This window comes from Nomascus leucogenys, chromosome X (assembly GCF_006542625.1).
Source record: "Nomascus leucogenys isolate Asia chromosome X, Asia_NLE_v1, whole genome shotgun sequence".
NCBI lineage: Eukaryota > Metazoa > Chordata > Mammalia > Primates > Hylobatidae > Nomascus > Nomascus leucogenys.
Window position 1 is genome coordinate 80411334 of NC_044406.1, and position 14667 is coordinate 80426000.

The following is a 14667-nucleotide window of genomic DNA, read 5'->3' on the forward strand; positions in this document are numbered from 1 at the left end:
GGGCCTGTAGTCTCTTTGTTTTACCAATCTCTGCCATTTGAAATGGCTGTATTTACCCAATGACTGTACTCCCATTGAATCTAGGAAGTAACTAATTTGCCTTTGATTTTACAGGCTGATGGGCAAATGGGGCTTGCCTTGTCTCAGATGAGATGTTGGACTGTGGACTTTTGAGTTAATGCTGAAATGAGTTAAGACTTTGGGAGACTGTTGGGAGATATGACTGTTTTTGAAATGTGAAGACATGAGATTTGGGATGGACCAGGGGTGGAATGATATGGTTTGGCTGTGTCCCCACCCAAATCTCATCTTTAATTGTAACTCCCATAATTCCCATATGTTGTGGGGGGAACCCAGTGGGAAGTGACTGAATTATGGGGGTGGGTCTTTCCTGCACTGTTCTCTTGGTACTGAATAAGTCTCACAAGATCTGATGGTTTTAAAAATGGGATTGTCCCTGAACAAGCTCTTTCTTTGCCTGCTGCCATCCATGTAAGACGTGACTTGCTCCTCCTTGCTTTATGCCATGAGTGTGAGCCCCCTCCACCCCCTGCCATGTGGAACTGTATGTTCATTAAACACTTTTCGTGTATAAATTACCCAGTCTCAGGTATGTCGTTATTAGCAGTGTGAAAATGGACTAACACACGAAATTTCCTCTATCTTTTAAAATGATAACTAAGGAGACTGAGCATATACGCCACCAAGAATATGTGTGTGTGGTGGAGAAAGGGTACTTAATTAGCTCTTTCAATTCGAGAATTTGGGGGAGTCCAAGTTTCAGCTAAGTAGTATATGTAGTTTTGATAGTTTTCAGTAACTTCTTATAGCCGAAATTTTATTGTTTGTTAGCTGGCAAAAGCATTATGTTTAAAAATATATAGCAACAGATTTTCATATTTTTCATTTCTTTTTAGAATGACTCACATAAGTAGATCTGTTCTTTTGCAGATTACTTTAGTGTTCCTCAGATAGGCATCACTTAAATATGCAGTAGCAGATAGGACTTTTCTAAAGTCCTCTTATAATGTAATATGTCATTACTTCGATTTGCCAAGCTTAACAAGTGTTTGACACCCTTCAGCTATTAAATTGATTCAGAAAAGTTAGATCAGCATAGGCATGCTCTGATTTCTTTGCTCATTCTTGATGGATTACAATTATTAACCTACAGGTGGAGTCTAGAGCTTTATTTTTAGAGAAAAATCTCAACAAATAGTCAACTGAATAGAATCAGGGCAACATAGCTATTTGAGAAGTACACAACTTTCAAATTAACTTCTTGTATAGTAGCTTCAATGTTCTGTATCAGAAATTGTAATAAACTATTAAACTGAATATTTTTTGTTTGTCTCCACACTATTCCCAGATGGTTGATCATTCTCATGAACAGTGGAAGACCAAGAAACATCAAGCAACAGAAACTGAATTTCTGGTCAACCTATTAATTCCAAATTTAGTCCCTGATATGAGAGTGTAAAAATTCTTTTAAAGTTAAAGGGAACATTTAGAATAATATACACAAATACCCCATTTTAAAGATGTGGAAATCGAGGCTGGAGAAGGATAGATTATTTGCACAAATTTCACAAATAGTAATGATAGAGCATGGGTTAAAACACACAGTATCATGATTATATTTGAATCATACATGAGAGCTCAAATTACATCGTGCTCTGTCCATTCTGCCAGAAAATATTCTGGAGGTCATTATCATGCAGTAGTTAAGCCCACAAAAAGCTCTAGAGTCAGAAACTCTTTGTTAGAATCTCAGCTCTGTCACCTACCTTTCTATCTCAACTTCAGTTTCCCCATTGATTTAACAGGAATGAAAATAGTATTTATGTAAGAGAGTTGTTGAAATGATAAAATGCATACAAAAAGAGACCTCCTGGCACATGGTAGGTGTAACAGATATTAATGTATCATAGTGTTTTTCTTAAAATTTTGGAGCAGTATAATTGCATAATTTAAAAAATCAATATTGCATATAATATTGAATAAATAATGACTTTATTATAGAGTTCATGAAATGGTAAAGATAAAGTAAATTACATTGTATCCATCTCAGATCATTGGGAAAATTTTCCTCACACAAATATACACTCAGAAATACACACCAAGAATGCAACCTCAGATATCAGATATTAGAGCTAAATTTTATTCACAAGGCTAGGCTAACAAATCTTTGGTTAGAAGGTTATAGAACATCAAGATTTTATTGGTAAGCACATAATCCCATTTAATTCCAATAGGCGCTCTTTTAACAGTCACAGTCAGAATCAGAGGTAAGATGGTTCATCAAAGCAATCAGATGAACAGGTAAATCATTAAGAAATGCATACATATCTCATATATATTACATATATATGCTAAATAAATACTTGAAACAAAGAAGTATACATTTATCTTTCATAATTTGATGTAGAATCTTTGCCTTGCCTTTGGATGTATGTTCACTGATTTTAGCACAATGCACCGTATTTATTACATACACTCTACCAATATTACATAGTATGTAGTGTCCAGTTTTTGTTCCCATAAAATGGAGTGTGTTTTTAAATGCTCTTGAAAAGTGTTCTGAGTACGGAATGCTTCTAGAGTTTTATGATACTTTTTCTGAATCTTCTGTAGTTCTCTTGCTCAGACAGTACTCTATGACAAGTCATTGCAGCATTTTTCCCTTTTAATCTTTCTGAAAAGTTCAATTTCATCTTCTTTGAAGCAATTATTTTTATATTAATATTTCATTGGGTTATATGAGATTTTAATTAAATTAAATGGTTGCAATAGCAAATGCAGCTCATGTAAATGTATTTTAAAACAATATCTGACTTTTCTTAAGCATAAACTCGCTTTGGCTCAGAAGTGAGTGGGCATACTGAAAAGTGGCATCCTAGCTGAGGTGAAGACATAAAGCTTGTTGACTTCATCAAGTCAATGTTTTATTCGCTGTGAGAATAATGAGCTTTATTTAATCGAATGAGTTGGTTAAGTAGAGGCCTGTCAAAAAGTTTCCAATTTATTAATATTGATGCATTTGCTATATCAGACTAAGACATCCAATTGTGGAAGATTTCACAACTTACCAGTGTATTTATAAATCTAAACTTAATTTTTGATCATTCTAATATCTCAAGAAGTTTGCAGTTTGCCCATACCTTCATAGTAACCTGACTGCTACACGACAGCAACACTAGCCTTTAATCAAAAGTATGAATTTTTGAATGAAACAAGTACATTTGCATAATTTTTTTAAATAGTTAAAATCAGTGTACCTCAAACTTTCATGTGCAGATCCATCATATAACATATAAATCTTATGTATGTTTTACCAAAATTAAAAAGGCAAAAAAGAAATATTAATGCTATGTCCTACTAATATTATTTTCCCTGGGAGTGTAGCCTGGAAATAATATTTTTGTAAAATTATCCATTTGATCTATGTGTATGCAAATTTTAAAAACCACTGATTTAAATGGAAAACCTTGAAATGTGTTTCAGTCATTCACCACTTGAGTTCCAGTGAGAACAAAAGTAAAGTTTTATCTTTGAGTCTATCAATTATTTCTGTTACAGGGTAAGAAAATGTGTTAGCTAAGTAGGCATATTCTCAAGACTTTGTTAGGCTGAATGTAACATAAAACAGACTTCATGATAAGAAAAGCAATGAAACCTGATTAATGCAGATTGACTTAGTGAAGAGCCACAAACTTCTGGCATTCTAATTTGTTTGTAGTTGACTACTTAACAGTATTCGATGATCAGAGAATACTTTAGTAGACAGACAGAAATGAAAATTTTCCATTAATTATGTCAAATTCTCCCTAGACTAAATTCTGTGTTTTGTTTAACAATCAAAATGTAGGAAACAGGAGGGTGACTGGTAATGATTCAAATGGGTATTAAAGTTTCATCTACTATACATCATCATATATTTATTAATCTGAGGTTATTCATGGAACTAATATGAAAACTGAAGGACTATGAAGTTATGTTTTAGTTCACATAAATGTGTGAATTCTGTTGTATATTAATATTATCTGTATTTGGATATAGATAGACAAATTATGTAGCTAGAGAGAGAGATGTACCCATATTATGCCTTCTGAGAATATTTATTCATATAGAAATTCATTTATCAAAACCAAATATTTATCAAAAGAAAGAATATATTCATCTGAACCATATGATTTTGATTCAAATATTAACAGCTTTATAAATTCAAGCAAGTAACTACTCATATCTGAGCTCACTAACATCTACAACAAAAACTTTCTATAAGAATGAAAATAACTTTGAACTCTCTGTAAGATGAGCCCATCCTGATAGCATAAGTATTAAAATGATATTTGAGCACTGTACTGCAAAGCTGAGATGATCTAAAAACAGAGAAAAATTACATATATAGTAGTTTATATAATATAGATGTGTGTGTGTATATATATACATATATGTATTTTTTTTTTTGAGACGGAGTCTCGCTCTGTCACCAGGCTGGAGTGCAGTGGCACGATCTCTGCTCCCTGCAACCTCCACCTCCTCGGTTCAAGCGATTCCCCTGTCTCAGCCTCCCAAGTAGCTGAGACTACAGGTGTGCCCCACCACACCCAGCTAATTTTTTTGTATTTTAGTAGAGACGGGGTTTCACTATGTTGGCCAGGATGGTCTCAATCTCCTGACCTCGTGATCTGCCCACCTCGGCCTCCCAAAGTGCTGGGACTACAGGCGTGAGCCACCTCCCCCAGCAAGTTTATATATTATATAATATTAAATATGATCTAATATAGCACTTGGTGTATTTGGGTCTTTCTTCTTTTACTTCTGTATTATTGTTTTTGTTATTTTATTCTGCCCCTCTTTGTCTTCCTTCCTTTACCTGCATATTTTTGTTTTTGTTATTTTCTCCTACCCCTCTTTTACAAGTTACCTTGCATTCTTCGTGAATGACTTATATGGAATTATAATTATGTTGCCTTTTTATGGATATGTAAATATTTATAACAGTGTTTGAAGTAGACAAATACTTCTCCTAAATCTGTCTTATAAATGTAACTGGTAATGACACAATTTATGCAGTATTAAATATTAATTTGGGATTATATATTAATGATAGAGAACAAATGAATTCCTTTATTGCTAAGTCAATGCAAACTAGTGAAGTGGCTTATTTTGGTGAATTACACTATGATAAACATTTTTTTGGACCACCACATCACATATCACACAGGACAACCATATAGAAACTTATAGCAAATATTATAGTCGTGAGTATCTGTTCTAAATTTCATCCGAATTAATGTTATTTTATGAAACTATAGGAAGATGAATTCCTGTATACTGACTTTACAAACTACATTAAGTCTGTGGAAGTTACATACCAAGTAAGCAATGTAGTGGTAGAGATGTGAAAATTCTGTCAGTTATCTTTCTAATCAGTAGTCAAATTTTGACACAAGAAATGCTATCAAATTCAAAAGGCATATTCATGGAATCCTCTCCAACTATTTAGTTAACAGAATGAGATTATTTTTTTTTTCTTTTTATGGTACGACATACAGTGCTGTGTTTTACTTTTCTCTATTGTCTAATAAATTATTTTTAAATAATTTTTTCTGCTGAGACAGTGTATGATCTACATGTCTTTTGAAAACCAAAGAAGGTATTTCTTCGATTTGAAATAGCATTTAAAATACCTACATTCTTAAAAGTCAGACCTTGTAAAGTGATTGCAGGTATTTGCAAATCAGGTGAAATTTGTGTGGTCTTTTGACTCTTGCTATATTAATAATATTTTCAATGAAAACTATCTACTTGCTTTGTGTGCATATAAATTGAATATATTCTAAAATTTAAAATAACAGTAATAGTTCCGGTGGGCTGATGTTCCATAATCTGTGCCTGTACTTGTATAAAGATAATTAGTTTGAATCAATCACTTATAGAAAAATGTCACCTCACCTGCCCATTTTAAAGTGGCTCACTGAAGTGAAATTATTTACACAGCATACTAATTACAGAATGAAAAGGCTGCTCAAAAACGCTAAATACAGGCCTGTAAATTAGCATATCTTCATACAGATATAAATTAAACATATAATAAAATTATATGTATTATAATTATATATAATTATATGTGTAATCAGTGTATATATACATATTTTTATATAATCAGTATATATAGATATTACATATCTATATGTAAAATATATATGTATCTAAATATATATCTATCTAAATACATATATACACACAAACATATAAAATAAGTGCCAAGTGGGGTCTGGGACAGTGTCATTTATTCAGCACAGTGTTCTTGGTACATAGCAAGACCTGAAACATACTAAATAATCAATAATATGTTTGGTTCAATGAGTGTCAGAAATGCTTTATTTTGGTGGTGTTTTAGATTTGGGAATTCTACACAAACAGGCATAGTTAGCAAAAATATTTTTTCTTTTTTTAAGTTTAAAAGACATGAACAGTACGGTACAGTTTTCCAGAAATTCTTATTGGTGAAGAATTCACGGCTTGGAAAACTAAGTTGATGATGCAGAAGAATGTTCATTATGAAAGAAATGGGTTATAAAGAAGTCTGAGAAAAAGACTATTTAGGAAATTTGTCTAAAAAGGGTGAGAAATGGATTAGATATGGGCATGAACGAAATACTATTTTTTCTTTCATTCTTAGGTTTGGTTTTGTTCCTTTTCACTGAGCTGGAATGAGTATCACAGGGTAATTGTGACATATTGACTCTTAAACTTTCAACATGTTTTCATTAATTCAACAAATATTTATTAAGTTGGCATCGTACCCGACACAATTTTAGCTTATCCTTTATGTAAACCTTATGTAAACTAAATATACATTAATCTTGCAGAAAAATTTTGAGAAAAATATTGTGAGTAAATGTGTTAATGCATCATTTGCTTCTGCATGTATCTTTTTCCCTAGAATATGACTGGGTTTTGATTATACATTGCCAGAAAATAGTTTCACCTATGTAAAGGATTTGTTCATAGTGACTTCTGTTGTCAGGAAGTTTTGCATTTGTGTTAACACTTGTGTGTTCGGTGGCATCATGTTTTTATTAGTATCAGTGCTACATTCTGTGATACCTTTATGACTCCTAAATCTTTGATTTAGATTATATAATTCATTGCTAATCATGTCTTCTTCCCAATGTATCTCATTTAAATTATTTTAGCTAAAGGGCCAAGTGATAGCTGGGAACATTATGTGCCCATTCCTGATGGTGCCCATTTTTCAAAAGGAAGAGATTTTGAGAAAGGTCCTCAGAATTCAGTAACACTGGTATATAGTGTAATGTTGAAAGAATGTAATGATGCACTAACTTTGGCTTATTTATTTATTTTTAGAGACAGGGTCTCACACTGTCTCCCAGGCTGAAGTGCAGTGGTGTGATCACGGCTCACTTTAGTCTGGAACTCCTTGCCTCAAGACATACTCCTGCCTTAGCCATCCAAAGCCTTGGAATTATAGGCATGAGCCACCACACATGACCTCCTTTTCAAGTTATTCCATTAATTATTTATAGGAAATAACAACAGTTTAATGAAAATTAAAAAAAAGAATTAGGAAGTTTATCCATATCTAATTCAAAATCACATGACGAATTCTTATTTAACTTAGTCAACCTATGGGGATAATTTGTATTCTTAAAAAAATCTCTTCTAGTAGGAAAAAACATAATTTCAAAATCTTATTTAAACCAAATGTATTTGTTATTCAAGATATGAGTACATTTCCCTCTCTCGACACTTGAAATTCTCATATAAGATTTCAAATTATAGGGGAAAAAGCAGAAGAATTGATTGTTGTATTTTAGGAAACTCACATTGTGTTTTGGGAATTTTGGCAAATTATAAAAAATACCCTTTAATTTCCACAAGGAAAAGTACATGTTGACCTGAAGTTAATTCTACTTTCTAAAAGTAAAATCATTTTGGAAAGTTTTTCAGTGAGTTATGTCCATGCAAAATAAGTGAACACTGGTAATTCTTTGTACAACAGAGTACAAAAATTGAAAGAGAATAGGAAAATATTGCTACTTAGGGAGCGGGGATATATATTTTTCATCATGGGACATGATATTTCATCTGAGCACAATGTGCATTCGAGGAATGGATAGGACTGGCTTATAGTTTAAATAAATATCTTAGCTAGTCTAAATTTCAGTCAAATTCTTAGCAATATTAATATGCATATTTGAACTAATTTCTGTGTGAATTCTCCAAACTGTGTAGCAGAAACATCATTTTATGTTTAAAGAAACAAAGTAAAGGGAGAGATTAATAGGAACTCAGACAAATGCAGAATCAAATTTATAGTGTATTAAAGATTTATATCTCCTTCCTTGTTATATAAGAACTAAAACTTAGGCAACACTTTATCTCTTAGCGGTATACTCTCCTTTTATAAATACCAAAATATAATATTTATATTTTGAGTATCCAAAGAGCCATTACCTTAAATCTGTATCTTCTAATCATGAAGTGCAGATGATTTTTAAGGCAGACAGCATTTGGTTTATTCAAAAAACCTTTTAACATGTCTTTTGCAGTGAGTTAATCTGTCAGACTGATAAAATATGTTCCTCATACTCCCCCTCCTCTTCCTGCGCATATAAGCTTTTATTTAATTCTGTTTGAAATAGCTTGCTTCTATTTTCGCTTCCTCTTCATGTTTGTGGCACTGCTTTTTATGCTTTGTTCTTTGCTGACATAAAATATTTATCAACATATCATCTAAGAAGATTGGTTCTCCACAGTAGATATCCAATATGTTTCACCACATGGAAAATGTCTTTTCTTGTTTATTCCTAAAATCTGTAGCCAAATTCCCATATGTCTGGTTTATCCATTGATATTTGAAAATGTAAAACTAAGTAATTCTGTGGATAACAATTATGCATGAACATTGCCATTAAACAGTAAATTTTAAAATAATTTATATTTAAACTAAAATAATAATCATATATCTTTCAATATCAAGCAAACATGGATTTGCATTTTATTCCATTACTTTAATTGTTATAATGGAAAATAAGTTTTCTAATACATTTATTTTTCATTTTTTTTGATATGATTTCCCTAATAGTTAAAACAATAGCATTATTCAGAGACTGTATTTTTAGATGTGGCCTATCATTTCAAGGATCCCTCCTTTCCTCATGTGTTGCAGTACAACATATAAATAACCAGTTGGTTCCAAGACTAAAAATTTCTGCCAAAGCTTGTGTTCATACGGTTACAAAGTCCCAATAAAATATATATTAGAGAGAAAAAATATAAACATAGAAAATAAATCAAAGTCTCCAATTCTTTGAAAATGCCAGCATGGTACTTACTGTTAAGCTGTCAGTAATCACTGTGATTACAATAAATCACAACTTCAGTCCGTGCTAATATCACATATGAGATTATGAGAACATATTTATAAAGAGAATTATCAAGTCAGCTTGCACTTCCAAAACCATACTTTCATTTCAATTATTTCATCTCCTTAAATATCTTATACATAAATATTAAGATCTATATTATAAAATAATCAATTTATTTGGAGTTTTATAAGTTGTCCATCCAGATGCATCTCTCTAAACTGATGTATTAGGAGAAAAAATACTGTCAATGAATAGACATCTCTATCTTTCTCATTTTGTAGCAAATTTTAAAGTGAAAGTAATAGAACATTACTTTGGGGGAACAATGCAATATTTATGAGAGTGAACATTATTGAAATAAGTTCAAATTTTTCTTTATGGATTTTGAAAAACGTGCTTTCATATACAAAAACATGTAAACATCTGCCTAAAATAAAGTTGAAATAGATATTTTTGATATGGTAATCATATGACCTATTTCTTATTCCAGTTTTCTGTTACATATGCTATATGTAATAGAAAATGTAAATAACATAGTATTATTATAAGTATAGACATGCGTATAATATATGATCAATATAAGTACTTCTCAAATGAAATCTCTGTTTCCAAACTATGTCCTAAGTTGTGTGCGGAGCTTAATATGTTTAGCAATGCATACAGACATACAGACATACAGAAAGAAAATATGCTATAGAACTTACAAAACTGATATTCACAAGTAAAAGAAGACTTTCAAGTGCTTTATTTTTATTTGTTATTTTTAACTTTATTATGGGTATATAATAGTTGTATATTTTTATGAGGTATGTGTAATGTTTTGATACAGACATATAATGTATAATGATCAAATCGGGGTAATTAGAGAACCCATCATCTCAAGCCTTTATCATTTTTTTGTTTAAGGAACATTCCAATTCCACTCTTTTAGTTATTTAAAAATGAACAACAAATTACTGTTAACTGGAGTCACCCTATTGTGCTACCAAATACTAGATCTTATGCATTCTATCTAACTCTGTGTTTGTACACATTAACTATCTTCACTTTATCCTTCTGTCTCCTCTATGCTTTCCAGCCTTTGGCAATCATCATTTCACTCTCAGCCTCCATTGAGTTCAAATTTTTTTTAGCTGCCACATATGATTGAAAACATGTAACATTTGTCTTTCTGTGTCTGACTTATTTCACTTAACATAATATCCTTCAGCTCCATACATGTTGTTGCAAATGACAGAATTTCATTCTCTTTATGGCTGAATGGTAACCCATTCTGAATATGCAGCACATTTTCTTTATCCATTCATCCATCGGACACTTAGATTGCTTTCATTTCTTGGCTATTGTGAATAGTGCTGCAAAATAAACATGGGAGTGCAGATATCTCTTTGATATACTGATTTTCTTTCATTTGGATTTAAACCCAGCAGTGGAATTGCTGGATCATATGGTGGGTCTAATTTTAGTTTTTTGAGGAACCTCTATACTGTTCTCCATAGTGGTTGTACTAATTTACATTTTCATCGAAAGCGTATGAGCATTTCCTTTTATCCCTACCCTTGCCAGAATTTGTGATTGCCTCTCTTTTGGATAAAAGCCATTTTAACTGGGGCGAGATGATTTCTCATTGTAGTTTTGATTGGCATCTCTCGAAGAACTGGGTACAGAATGAACATATATCAACACAATAAAAGTCATATGTGTTAAGCCCACAGCTAGTATCATGCCAAACAAGGAAAGTCTGTAACTCTTTCCTCTAAGATCAAGAACAATAAAAGCACGTGCACTTTTACCACTTTTATTCAACATAGTTCTCTACTTAGACAAGAGAAGGAAATAAAGGCATTCAAATTGAAAAAGAAGGAGTCAAATGATTCTTGTTTGTAGACAATGTAATCTTATATTAAAAAAAAACCTTAAAGTCCTCACCAAAAAACTATTGGAACTGATAAACGAATTGGAATTAGTAAAGTTGCAGGATACAAGTCCAACATACATAGAAAAACATTAGTAGCATTTCTATATGCCAACAGCAAATAATTTGCAAAAGAAACCAAAAAAGAAACACCATTTACAATAGCTACAAATAAAATAAAGTATCCAGGAATAAATAACCAAAAACTTGAAAGATTTCTATAATGGGCCACCGTCAGCGGCAAAGCCTGAGTCCTGTCCTATCTCTCTCCTCCCCGGACAGCATGAGCTTCGCCACTTGCTCCACCTTCTCCACCAACTACCGGTCCCTGGGCTCTGTCCAGGCGCCCAGCTACGGGGTCAGGCTGGTCAGCAGCACGGCCAGCGTCTATGCAAGCGCCGGGGGCTCTGGTTCCCGGATCTCCGTGTCCCGCTCCACCAGCTTCCGGGGCGGCATGGGGTCCAGGGGCCTGGCCGCGGGGATGGCTGGGGGTCTGGCAGGAATGGGAGGCATCCAGAACAAGAAGACCATGCAAAGCCTGAACGACCGCCTGGCCTCCTACCTGGACAGAGTGAGGAGCCTGGAGACTGAGAACCGGAGGCTGGAGAGCAAAATCCGGGAGCATTTGGAGAAGGGACCCCAGGTCAAAGACTGGAGCCATTACTTCAAGACCATCGAGGACTTGAGGGCTCAGATCTTCGCAAATACTGTGGATAATGCCCGCATCTTTCTGCATATTGACAATGCCCGGCTTGCTGCTGATGACTTTAGAGTCAAGTATGAGACAGAGCTGGCCACGCGCCAGTCTGTGGAGAACGACATCCATGGGCTCCGCAAGGTCATTGATGACACCAATGTCACTTGACTGCAGCTGGAGACAGATTGAGGCTCTCAAGGAGGAGCCGCTCTTCATGAAGAAGAACCACGAAGAGGAAGTAAAAGGCCTACAAGCCCAGATTGCCAGCTTTAGGTTGACCGTGGAGGTAGATGACCCCAAATCTCAGGACCTTGCCAAGATCATGGCAGACATCTGGGCCCAATATCGCGAGCTGGCTGGGAAGAACCGAGAGGAGCTAGACAAGTACTGGTCTCAGCAGATTGAGGAGAACACCAGAGTGGCCACCACACAGTCCGCCGAGGTTGGAGCTGCTGAGATGACGCTCACAGAGCTGAGACGTACAGTCCAGTCCTTGGAGATCGACCTGGACTCCATGAGAAATCTGAAGGCCAGCTTGGAGAACAACCTGAGGGAGGTGGAGGCCCGCTATGCCCTACAGATGGAGCAGCTCAACGGGATCCTGATGCACCTGGAGTCAGAGCTGGCACAGACCCGGGCAGAGAGACAGCGCCAGGCCCAGGAGTATAAGGCCCTGCTGAACATCAAGGTCAAGCTGGAGGCTGAGATCGCCACCTACCACCGCCTGTTGGAAGATGGCAAGGACTTCATTCTTGGTGATGCCTTGGACAGCAGCAACTCCATGCAAACCATCCAAAAGACCACCACCCACCGGACAGTGGATGGCAAAGTGGTGTCTGAGACCAACGACACCAAAATTCTGAGGCATTAAGCCAGCAGAAGCAGGGTACCCTTTGGGGAGCAGGAGGCCAATAAAAAGTTCAGAGTTCAAAAAAAAAAAGATTTATACAATGAAAACTATAAAACATTGATGAAAGAAATTGAAGCAGATACAAAAAAATTGAAAGACATTTCATATTCATAGATTAGAAAAATATATATTGTTACAAAGTCCATACTACCCAAAGCCGTCTACAATTCCTATCAAAACACTGATGACATTCTTCAGAGAAATAGAAAAAATAATCCTAAAATTTATATGGAACCACAAAAGACCCAGAATAACCAAAGCTATGCTAAGCAAAAATAACTACACTGGGGGAATCATAGTACCTGACTTCAAATTATACTACAGAGCCATAGTAACCAAAACAGCATGGTACTGGCATAAAAATAGACACATATACCAGGGGAACAGAATAGAGAACCCATAAACAAATTCACATACCTACAGTGAACTCATTTTTGACAAAGGTGCCGGGAACATAAACTGAGGAAAAGAGAGTCTCTTCACTAAATGGTTCTGGGGAAACTGGATATCCATATGCAGAAGAATTAAACTTGACCCGTATTTCTTGCTATATACAAAAATCAAATCCAAGTGGATTAAACACTTAAATCTAAGACCTCAAACTATGAAACTACTACAAGAAAACATTGGAGAAACTATCCAGGACATTGGTCTGGGCAAAGACTTATTGACCAATGCCCCAGAGGCACAAGCAATCAAACCAAAAAATGGACAAATGGGATCACAGCAAGTTAAAAACTTTCTGCACAGCAAAGGAAACAATCAACAAAGTGATGCGACAACCCACAGAAGGGGGGGAAATATTTACGAACTGCTCATCTGGCAAGGAATTAATAACCAGAATATATGAGGAGCTCAAACAACTCAATAGGAAAAAAAATCTGATTAATAAATAGACAAGAGATTGTAATAGACATTTCTCAAAATAATATATACAAATGGCCTGCCTTCAAGTGTTTAAGTAAATGTTGTTTCCTGATATGTCCATTTACTTATGCAATATAGAGACTTTAATTACCTACTGTTTTCTTTATAGTACAGCAGATTTTTAAATTAGTTTGTAATAGAGCAAAGAGGTTGGTGAAAATGTGAGGAAAAGGTTTTGAAATTTTTTTATTCTAAAAATAAACTTCAATTATATTCTCTCTCTCTAGATATGATTGAGGTGTATCCCTGTTTTATTTCTACATGTGCAACTCAAAAAGTTTTGTTGGCAAACCAGTCAAAGCTTTGAAATTGGGTAAATTGCTTAGAAGAAACTTATTTTCAGTTTCACAAGGAAGAAATTTTAAAACTTAAGTCTTTTAGCAATGTACAGATTGTACATTATTACCTTGGAGGCATGTATTTTGCCTGCATTAAAATCATGCAAAGGAACACGCTTTACAAATCAATTTCACTGTGGACCTAAAGACCAGATACACCACCAAGTCCCATTTAAAAATGGCCTTAATTTAGAATTCACCCTCTCAAGAACAGATTGAGTATTAAAAGGTATGAAATGTTTGAGAGCTACAATTGTTTCAAACATTTTGGATAGCTTAAAGGCATATTTTAGAAATACTGATTTCTTAGTATTTTCTTTGCCAAACTGAAGAAAATAATGGATCCAGCCCTCAAAATTTTGCTTTGGGAATTTCTCATGGTCATTAAAATGTGTATATTATCATAACTGCTTAATGTGCCTTCCAAAGCAGTGTAACCAGTGCCTTAGTAGGAACTTTCAATGGACCATGAAACA

At 34.4% G+C, this 14667-nt stretch overlaps 1 protein-coding gene and 1 pseudogene across 1 annotated transcript in view; both read left to right on the top strand.

Moving 5' to 3' along the window:
* Window positions 1-14667, top strand: part of PCDH11X (protocadherin 11 X-linked) — a 787481-nt gene that overhangs the window by 617367 nt on the left and 155447 nt on the right. The window lies entirely within an intron of this gene.
* Window positions 11573-12887, top strand: LOC100604710 (annotated as a pseudogene).